Genomic DNA, 11,979 nt, shown 5'->3' with positions numbered 1-11,979 from the left:
ACATATATCTCTGACTAGATCCTAAACTATGCTAGATAAATGAGAATTGATCCCTTCAACCTTTCATACCTGAATCCAACTTTATTCTCCATATATTTAATCAACAAAGGTATACATTCTCAGTCATCTATCTTATGGGATATTAAACCTCTCAAACCTCTATAAACTCAGTCTGAGTAAAAGATAAACACATAATTAACTACTATATATTCATGCTAATAATCTATGTTGTCAAAACCTTATTTTTATATATATATATGAAAATATCCCACATAGACATCCCCCCTTTTAAAATGACCCCTTTTTCTGAGCCATGCAACCAATAAAACATACATATAAATAAATTGTTAACATAATGACATCAACAATACACAACAATTATACATAACCATTACTAAGTCACATGAATATTATAATCTATACACATGAATATAAAAATAACAAAAACACCCGTCTTCATAATTTCTGCACCGTCAGAGGAACCCCACATTTTTCCCTGGTCACAAGGGGTGCTATCTGATCTATCAAAATATTCATCTGTCCACATCTACGATCCTGTAAATCTTAAATTCCATGTTATACATTTTCAACTTAACATTCCTTTTCCTCAATCAACATTATTAATAGACTCTAAACAGGAATAAGACTATATAAAATAAGAATGTGTCCTCGCCCTCCTTGTATTAACATTAACTGATACATCTCTAGCTGTAATCACATGCATGTTAGTAATCGTTTGTACAGATCTTAAAATCCATCCCCTAAAAATGTGAAAACACCCCATAACTTTTGCTACAATAATTACTATGGCCACTAGAGGACCTAGAATGCTTGCCATCCATGTTCCTACGGAATTACCACTAAAAAAACTTTGAAAAGACTTCAACAGCATTTAAATGACCATATCCTCCTAATCTTAATATAATAGCATCCAATGCTATGTGATTATCAATTACACATTCTAATGATTAAAATCTCAGGCCCAATTCTTAAAAACCCATGGTTGTTAAAATATACAATGTTCAACTCCGACTTTGTTCTCCTATTATTCCTGATATGACATACACATTATAACACTCTATTATCACTCCCTGTTAAATCATCACATCCCTAAACTATTCCTGCTTTAATAATTCAACCAAATTCAGATCATATGAAAATATCATAACCCCATGATAATAACCAATTAAGTACTTGCCTATCAACATAAATATTTACCACTCTAAACATCCATTTCAATATCACCCAATACTTCAAATCTATATCATTACTAATATGTTAATACTTTAACCCAATTATTCAACATATTCATGATTTCGTTCACAATCCTCACCTTAACTTCCATGATTCAAACAGTATGATTCAACAATGTCCACTCAACATAAATCATATAAGTGTATCCTAAGACATTACCATAATGTATCACTGTTTTAACCCATAACATCTATATAAAACAGTTCTGAATTTAACAATCACTATCCTTCATTTGGAAAATAATTATACTAATACATACTAATAATTTACTTAAATCACTAATTAATCTTATAAATTATAACCAACCAAATTACTTAACTCAACCAAATTTAAAATACCCATTGTTATTGCTTCACTTTATCCTTATCTATTGAAAATTAAAACCCTCAACTTAATCACCCATTACAACTTTCAGAATGTATACTTATTTACATTTACATTTTTAGTCATTTAGCAGACGCTCTTATCCAGAGCGACTTACAGGAGCAATTAGGGTTAAGTGCCTTGCTTAAGGGCACATCGACAGATTTTTCACCTAGTCGGCTCGGGGATTAGAACCAGTGACCTTCCGGTTACTGGCACAACGCTCTTACCCACTAAGCTACTTATCTTATCATACATTATAAACATCCATAATTCAATTATGACCTTCCTCATCCTGATAATAAATACAGATCATTATCTCAATGCATTCTTAATACTATTAATTTGGCAGTGTATATACCTACTACCCAAATTATCAAATTTGGACAAATCAAATGTTATTATCAACAAACAACCCCTTTATTCCTCCCGGCACTTAAATCTTCTGGCGTCTCTTCATTATGTTCTTCAGACAGCTTCATAGTTCAAAATGACTTGCCCATGACAATGTCACAACTACAATGTCTCATTCGATTCACCACCAACTCCACAACGTCAATGTCATTTCCATTTACCAACCATTATACCAACAACATGAGAAATGTTGCATTTGAACAGATCTTTCTCCATTCTCACTCAATGGTGAACTCCTTTCCCACTCCTTTGATACAGCAGTACTACACCTGCACCTGTCGACGACACAAGTGGTTCTGCTTCCACGAGCACATCCAATGCTAGCATCAGTAATTCTACATTTGCTGCTAGCACAGCTAGCATGGACACTGACAGTTGTGAATCTGATGCAGCTGAAGAGCTACTGCCCCCTTAACCGGGAAAGCACCGAACAACAGACAGGGACATTGGACCATCGAAGAGGCACAAATATGATTGATTTGGGGTTCACTTATATTGGGAGTAGTGCCTCAGCCACAGTGTGTTATATGTGCAAATGTACTATCTCACAACTCGATGAAACCTTCACTCTTTCGCATATATTTAGAAACGAAACATGCCAATTTGAAAAATAAACCACGGGAGTTTTTTGAGCGAGAATTAAGACGACTACTGAGTAGTAAGACATGTATAAATGCAACAGATACCATTAATAAGAAGGGGCTAGAAGCGTCTTATATGGCGAGCTACCGAGTGGCTAGGACAGGCAAGCCCCATAATATTGTGGAGGACTTAATTCTTCCTGCTGCCGCGGATATGGCTGGGACAATGCTGTGGGGAAAAGGCCAAAAAAACTATACAGACAATACCTTCATCAAACAACACTGTTTCACGACGCATCAGTGACATGGCAGGAGATGTTTTGAAACAATTACTGTTTCGCATACAAGCCAGTGAATTCTATGCGTTACAGCTGGATGAGTCAACAGACGTGGCGGGCCTGGCACAGCTCCTGGTAATGTCCGTTACGTTTATGGGGGATCAATTAAGGAAGACATCCTCTTCTGCAAATCACTGGAAACCAGGACAACAGGAGAGGATATTTTTTAAGTACTGGACAGCTTTGTGACATCAAATGGACTTTGGTGGTCAAGATGTGTTGGTATATGTACTGATGGCGCAATAAACATGACAGGGAGACATAGTGGAGTGGTAACGCGCGTGCAAGTAGTTGCTCCCGACACCACTTGGGTACACTGCAGCATGCACAGAGAGGCTCTTGCTGCCAAGGGAATGCCTGACAGCTTGAAAGACGTTTTGGACACTACAGTGACATGGTTAACTTTGTTAAAGCAAGGCCCCTGAACTCTTGTGAATTTTCTGCATTATGCAATGATATGGGCAGCGACCATGTAACGCTTTTACAACATACAGAAGTGCGCTGGTGATCAAGGGGCATAGTATTGACAAAAAAAAATTAATTGAGAGAAGAGCTTAAAGTTTTCTTTACTGACCATCATTTTCACTTGTCTGACCACTTGCATGATGACAAGTTTCTCACACGACTGGCCTATCTGGGTGATGTTTTTTCTCGCCTGAATTATCTGATTCTAGGATTAAAGGGACTCTCCCAGGGACGGCTTGTTCAATAGGGCGATATGGGCGACGCACTGCCAAACGGGAAAAGGAAGGGATTTTTTTTATAATCAATTATATAAAAAAAAATAAAAAAAAAATATATATATTTTTTTTATAAATTTATAAAAAATTATATCACGGCAACAGCAGTTATCAGTGTTCACGTCTGATCTGCCAGCCACTAAATGTCAAATCAGGCTAAAGTCGTGCTTCAAATGGCCCCGCCCGTTTTTTGGGCGATTTCAGTCAGGTTGAAAATCGCCCAGAAGTCTGTCATAGACTCCCATGTAAAATCTATTTTTGTCACATTTCAAAGCTTTCAATACATTCTCTATGGGTGTCTGTGGGCTTGCACTTACGCGCTTTCGTCATACATAACGTAACCACGAATGAACGTAACTAAGAAAAGACCAGGTAGCAGCCTCAATCAATTCACTACTACTATCAAAATGGCTAGGCTTCAGTCCAACTCGATTGTGTCTTTGAAAGAAGTTCCTTTTTGTCGGCGAACAAATGAAGATAAATTGGCAACGAAACAATTAGGACCTCCCAGACCAAATTTAATAATTCAACAGGTGTCTACTAAAGGGGGGAAGTCCTACACCCGAGGATTTTCCAAAAATTGGTATGAACGGAAAACCTGGCTAGCAGGCTGCGATGTAGCTAATGCAGTTTTTTGCTACCCCTGCTTACTCTTCCACCCTGAAGGCGGCACAGCAGACAGCACCGCTTGGACAGCGACTGGTGTAACCGACATGCACCATCTTTCAGAAAAGATTAAGAAAAATTAGCTGTCAAAGACCCACATATAGCTGTTTGAGATTGTCTGCTTTTGGGAGAGTGAATATTGCCACTCAACTGGATGAGGGATACAGGCTAGCTGTCCGCCGCCACAACGATGAGGTTAGCAACAGCAGAGTCGTGAACACTGTCTACGAGAATCGAGACGACCTCATATAATGTTTTGAAGCCATCCGGACGGGTTCATTGGGTTCATTTGACCAGCACACCTTGAGAGAGGCAGCTGGCTACGTGAGGATACTACATGATGAAGATTTAATTTTTTTCCTGCGGCTTTTTCACAAAATCATGCCCCACGTCGACATTCTGTACCAGAAGCTACAGAAGAAGGACATCGATGCTGTCTCTATCAAACGTGCCCTCGACAGCTTCACAAGCAAGTGCAGGCCATAAGGTAAGATTAAACTGATATCAAAAAATGTGGTAAAAGCTCTTGTTGATCCTGCAATCTGAACAAATACCAAGATGCTGTATTTTCAGCTGATATTTCATTTGTTTATGGAAATGCATATTGTTTATGCAGTGTTGAGGAATGTGAAAGAACACCCTTGATTATTTTTACTGTGATAACTTATTTTGCTTTTGTAAGCCAACACTTTTGAGATCAGTCAATAAATGCTTCTGGTATTGACTTATATGCTGCCCCTGTCTTCATGTTGTTGCTGGACATATCTTTTTAAAAATGTGTGTAGGTCACCTAAATCATCAGAAAAATTGCCCTCCCTGAGAATTTGTTCAGGAGCCGCCACTGGACTCTCCGCAACTATATTCAATGTGCGGGACAAAATTGAGGCTATGATTAAAAAGTTGGCGCTCTTCTCTGTCTGCATTAACAAGGACAACACACAGGTCTTTCCATCATTGTATGATTTTTTGTGTGCAAATTAACTCAAGCTTACAGACAATGTCAAATGTGATATAGCGAAGCACCTGAGTGAGCTGGGTGCGCAATTACGCAAGTACTTTCCTGAAACGGACGACACAAACAACTGGATTCGTTATCCCTTTCATGCCCTGCCTCCAGTCCACTTACCGATATCTGAACAAGAGAGCCTTATCGAAATTGCAAGAAGCGGTTCTGTGAAAATTGAATTTAATCAGAAGCCACTGCCAGATTTCTGGATAGGGCTGCCCTCAGGGTATCCTGCCTTGACTGATGCCCTTTGTAATCACGTACCTATGTGAGAGTGGATTCTCGGCCCTCACTTACATGAAAACTAAATACAGGCACAGACTGTGTGTGGGAAATGATTTAAGACTGAGACTCTCTCCAATACAACCCAACATTGCAGAGTTATGTGCATCCTTTCAAGCACACCCTTCTCATTAACCTGTGTTGAGTTATTCACAGTTATTGATGAACAAATAAGGTTTTATATGTAAGATGGCTAAATAAAGAGCAAAATTATTGATTATTATATTATTATTATTTGTGCCCTGGTCCTATAAGAGCACTTTGTCACTTCCCACGAGCCAAAACTCACAATCATTCTTATGTTTAATAAATGTATCATATAGTGTGTGTGTGGCAGGCTTACAATTGTGGCAAAAAACTACATTTGAGAGTGTGCTGACCCTGGTGCTAGAGGGGGTACACAGCTGGAGGTTGAATGTTTGAAGGGGTACGGGACTATACACATTTTGGGAACCACTGATCTAGTCTAAGTCATTATATTATTGGTGGAAATGAAGATGATTGTGCTCTTTTGTCTTCATTTAGCCCTTTTCAGACTTGCAGGTGAAGGAGACTCCTGCCACAGAGGAAGGGAAGGTAATACTGACCTGTAGCACCACCTGTACGCTAACTGACAACTCCAACCCCACCTACATCTGGTACAAGAACAGACAACGTCTCACCAACCCAAACACCCAAGATAACTACCTCTCCCTAGACCAAATCAACAGTGAGGATGCAGGCAGCTACTCCTGTGCTGTAAAGGCTATGATAATCTCTGTTCTGCTGTTACGTTTGTTGGGGAACCAAAGTCTTTGTAGAATGCAGTTGTAGGAATCATAGTGGTTGTTCTGATTCTCATCCTCTGTCTCTCTGGGTTCATGTGGTTCAGGTGAGTGAGAAGAGGAAGTAAGGAAGGAGAGAGAGACAGAAAGAAAGAGGGAGAGAGGGTGAAAGGAGGATCATTGTTTTACCTGCAGCACTGCTCCAGAGGTGTCAGAATAGAGGGCTCTCTATAGAGTGGTGTTCAATCCTGTACTCAGCACAGACACAGTACACAAGGTTCAAGATAACAAAGAATAAGCCAACGCAATAATTCCACGCAATAATTCAAATGATCTACAGCCACGTTATTACTAGATTTCACGACCGCTGGTCACATTTTCAATGCTAATCCTGTAGAATCAGCAACGACACTGGTCCAATTTATGTTTTTATTTTCAAACACTCAGCATATAATTATTATGTTTTCTTAACCTGTATTTTTAATCCTAACTCAACCCCAGAAACAGGAAGAGGATTTCCAGTACGCTGCTGTGGAATTCAACCTCCCCAGTGCTGCTCCATAGACTGTGTTTGAGTCAAATTAATGGCTGCTGTTGTTGTTAAGATGCCTGTAGAGAGCGCTGTAGTACAGTACACTGGAAACACCAGGTTTTAGTGTAGCTGGTGGGACATACAGAACTACAGAGATACCATAAGTCTATTAGTATGGTCACATTATGTTGTTGCATTTGTTTTAAAGGATTTTAATAGGGATATTTTCCAACTTTCTTTCTAGTATAATACTTTTGCTCCAAAAGTTCACACATTTATTGTGAAGCCCTTTGGTTGTTAGGAAGAGGCATCATGAGGACAGGAAGCCAGCTCTGCATTACCCTTCAGTCCCTCAGTACATCTAGTTAGTGTCAACCACAGACCTCACACTCTTCTGTTTCACACAGCCAGTAAGGTCCCCTACCAAACCTCTCTCTCTTCACCAGGTAAGTACACTTGATAAGACATTATACCTCACCATTCTAGCTTTTATTGGGAATTTCTTCTGCAGAACACATGCTTGTATGTGAATGGTATTGTAAAATGTACTGGAGTGTGGTTTCAAATATTTTGTTTTGTTTAGCATTGTTTTTTAAACACTTTATTTTTGTAATATTTAGTTTTATTATGTAGAAGAGACCAGGATATGTTGTTGCCCTGTGTCCCAACACTCAATGTTATAGTCATGGTCCTGAGAATAAAACAGGTTTAATACCATCAATAGAGAAACACGTGTCTTACAGTGCTAAAGGTCTGTTTTAATGTGATTTTTCCTGCTTAATTGGAGTATAAGGTTTAGTTATTCACCAGTTATAAAGTATATTTTAGTTGTTTACCTTCATGTTTCTAAGACTGCAGGGAGGGAGATGCAACAATGGTCTTGAGAACAGCAGGAATGGATACATAGGCCTGTGGTTTACACACATCTCTCAGCAACTGTGTAACAAACTGCATCAGAGTTAGCCTAACCATTTCCGGTACGCTACCCTATAATAACCACAATATAGTTAGCCTATCCATTCCCAATACGCTAGCCTATAATAACCACGATACAGGCCCTATACACCGGTACAGGACTAATGATGATACTAGTCTATAATAACCACGATACAGGCCCTATACACCGGTACAGCACTAATGATGATACTAGCCTATAATAACCACGATACAGGCCCTATACACCGGTACAGGACTAATGATGATACTAGTCTATAATAACCACGATACAGGCCCTATACACTGGTACAGGACTAATGATGATACTAGTCTATAATATCCACAATACAGGCCCTATACACTGGTACAGGACTATTGATGATACTAGTCTATAATAACCACAATACAGGCCCTATACACCGGTACAGGACTAATGATGATACTAGTCTATAATAACCACGATACAGCCCCTATACACCTGTACAGGACTAATGATGATACTAGTCTATAATAACCACGATACAGGCCCTATACACCGGTACAGGACTAATGATAATACTAGTCTATAATAACCACGATACAGGCCCTATACACCGGTACAGGACTAATGATGATACTAGTCTATAATAACCACGATACAGACCCTATACACCGGTACAGGACTAATGATGATACTAGTCTATAATAACCACGATACAGGCCCTATACACCGGTACAGGACTAATGATGATACTAGTCTATAATAACCACGATACAGACCCTATACACCGGTACAGGACTAATGATGATACTAGTCTATAATAACCACGATACAGGCCCTATACACTGGTACAGGACTAATGATGATACTAGCCTATAATAACCACAATACAGGCCCTATACACTGGTACAGGACTAATGATGATACTAGTCTATAACAACCACGATACAGGCCCTATACACCGGTACAGGACTAATGATGATACTAATCTATTATAACCACGATACAGGCCCTATACACTGGTACAGGACTAATGATGATACTAGTCTATAATAACCACGATACAGGCCCTATACACCGGTACAGGACTAATGATGATACTAGTCTATAATAACCACGATACAGGCCCTATACACCGGTACAGGACTAATGATGATACTAGTCTATAATAACCACGATACAGGCCCTATACACCGGTACAGGACTAATGATGATACTAGTCTATAATAACCACGATACAGGCCCTATACACCGGTACAGGACTAGTGATGATACTAGTCTATTATAACCACGATACAGGCCCTATACACCGGTACAGGACTAATGATGATACTAGTCTATAATAACCACGATACAGGCCCTATACACCGGTACAGGACTAATGATGATACTAGTCTATAGTAACCAAAATACAGGCCCTATACACTGGTACAGGACTAATGATGATACTAGTCTATAATAACCACGATACAGGCCCTATACACCGGTACAGGACTAATGATGATACTAGTCTATAATAACCACGATACAGGCCCTATACACTGGTACAGGACTAATGATGATACTAGTCTATAATAACCACGATACAGGCCCTATACACCGGTACAGGACTAATGATGATACTAGTCTATAATAACCACGATACAGGCCCTATAGACCGGTACAAATATAAAAAAGCTGTATAAAAGCAATCTCAAAGGTCAGCTTCAGGTGGTCCTCTAATGAATTGGATGGTCTCACTCAGGATCGGCGCTTGGCAGTTGCAGGAATAAACTTTGAAGCCAACGTCCTCCTCTTCCTCTGCCAAAGGAGGTGAATCTAAAAAGTCCTCCTCCTCTTCTTGCCTTGCAACCTTCACAATATCCAAGTCGGTCGCCAGTGGGATGACAGGGATCGAAGCTCTCAACGTCACCAGCCGCTCCATTGTCAGCCGTCTCCTAACTGCATCTAAAGCCTGTCTCCTCTGTGCTCTGTTGAGCTCTATGTGTGAGTCCATGTGCCGGTCCAGCCTGCTGAAATGGGTGGAGCATCCTGTCACTGGACACAGCTCCTGCCTGATATTGACATGTCCCAACTGCCAATGACAAAGGAGCACCCTCTCCTCTGTGTTCCTCACATTGTGGCCAGACATGTATCCATGAATCCATTGTGGTTGGAGTCCTGGGTCTCTTCAAGGGTTGCCTGGGTCTCCTCAAGGGAGGCCCGAGTCCTCTGGAGGGTGGCCCCATGTGGGCATAATGAACCATACGCTACAGGTTAGCTATACTCACACCCCTGGGAACGTGTGCCAAATTCCATCACTCAGAGTCAAACGGATCAAGAGATATAAACGTGTGCTTGTTGTAGCGCCACCGTGTGGTCGATCTGAATGTGCTTAGATATGTTGAGTCTTGACAGTATTTGGAACATGTGTATCAATATCCATGTCTGATTTATAAGCGTATATCTGCCACACCACGCCCAAATGAATGCTGATTGGTCAGTAGCGGCCATTTTGTTATATCCACAATAATGGCATTATTTAGTGCATGTAGCTGTACTCAGTCTCTCCTTTACTTTTAGCCAAGAGAGACTGGCATGCATAGTATTGATATTAGCTCTCTGATTACAGTAAAGAGAAAGACAATAACTGCTTAAGCATCCTGTTTTGAATTCATGATGAAATAACTGAAATTTTATTAATCACATGCACCAAATACAACTGGTGTAGACATACCGTGAAATGCTTGCTTATGAGGCCAGAGTTATAAAACATAATAGTAACACAAAAGGAATAAATACACAAGATGGAGCTATATACAGGTTGGTTGCCAACCTCCATATAAATTTTGATAAAGAGTGAGAGACAGAGACAGGTACAGACACAGAGTGAGAGAGAATACACTCACCAACCGAGAATTCACAAAATGGGACAAGCACCAAATTGAGACTCTGCATGCTGAATTCTGCAAAATTATCCTCTGTGTACAACGTAAAACACCAAATAATGCAGGCAGAGCAGAATTAGTCCAGAATTAGGACAATACCCACTAATGATCAAAATCCAGAAAAGAGCCGTTAAATTCTACAACCACCTAAAAGGAAGCGATTCCCAAACCTTCCATAACAAAGCCATCACCTACAGAGAGATTAACCTGGAGAAGAGTCCCCTAAGCAAGCTGGTCCTGGGGCTCTGTTCACTATCACAAACAGACCCCACAGAGACCCAGGACAGCAACACAATTAGACCCAACCAAATCATGAGAAAACAAAAAGATAATTACTTGACCCATTGGAATGAATTTACAAAAAAACTGAGCAATTTAGAATGCTAATTGGCCCTAAACAGAGAGTACACAGTGGCAGAATACCTGACCACTGTGACTGACCCAAACGTAAGGAAAGCTTTGATTATGTACAGACTCAGTGAGCATAGCCTTGCTATTGAGAAAGGTCACCGTAGGCAGACCTGGCTCTCAAGAGAAGACAGGCTATGTGCACACTGCCCACAAATTAAGGTGGAAACTGAGCTGCATTTCCTAACCTCCTGCCAATTGTATGACCATGTCGTATCGAGTGAGTGGTGGCAATTATTGCTGATGAACAAAAGGAGTCTGCTCATACTGAACGTTGATCATAAGGTTTATTCAGACCACAAGCTTCAGCATGAGTGACAGGTGACATGACACCCGGAGAGCGACGCCTCAGAATGGCTGCTCGTTCTGCCCTCTCCTTCGTTTTCCCCCCTATTTATATAAAATGATGCTCCCTCTTCTGGCCAATCACCAGTCTCCCCTGGGGCGTCACCCTAAAACATTCCCTTTTGATACTAACATAAACAACATTCCTTGTTCCTCCAAAACAGTCATAATGTTAATACACCACAACCATATTAGAGACACAGATTTCTCTCAATTTACACAGACCCACAAAGAATTTGAAAACAAATCAAATTTTGATAAACTCCCATATCTATTTGGGGGAAAACAACAGTGTGCAATCACAGCAGCAAGATTTGTGACCTGTTGCCACAAGAAAAGGGCAACCAGTGAAGAACAAACACCATTGTAAATACAACCCATATTTATGTTTATTCATTTTCCCTTTTTTACTTTAACCATTTGCTCATCGTTACAACTCTGTA

This window comes from Coregonus lavaretus, assembly GCF_964263955.1.
Source record: "Coregonus lavaretus genome assembly, contig: HAP1_SCAFFOLD_55, whole genome shotgun sequence".
Lineage (NCBI taxonomy): Eukaryota > Metazoa > Chordata > Actinopteri > Salmoniformes > Salmonidae > Coregonus > Coregonus lavaretus.
This window is presented reverse-complemented; position numbering follows the sequence as displayed.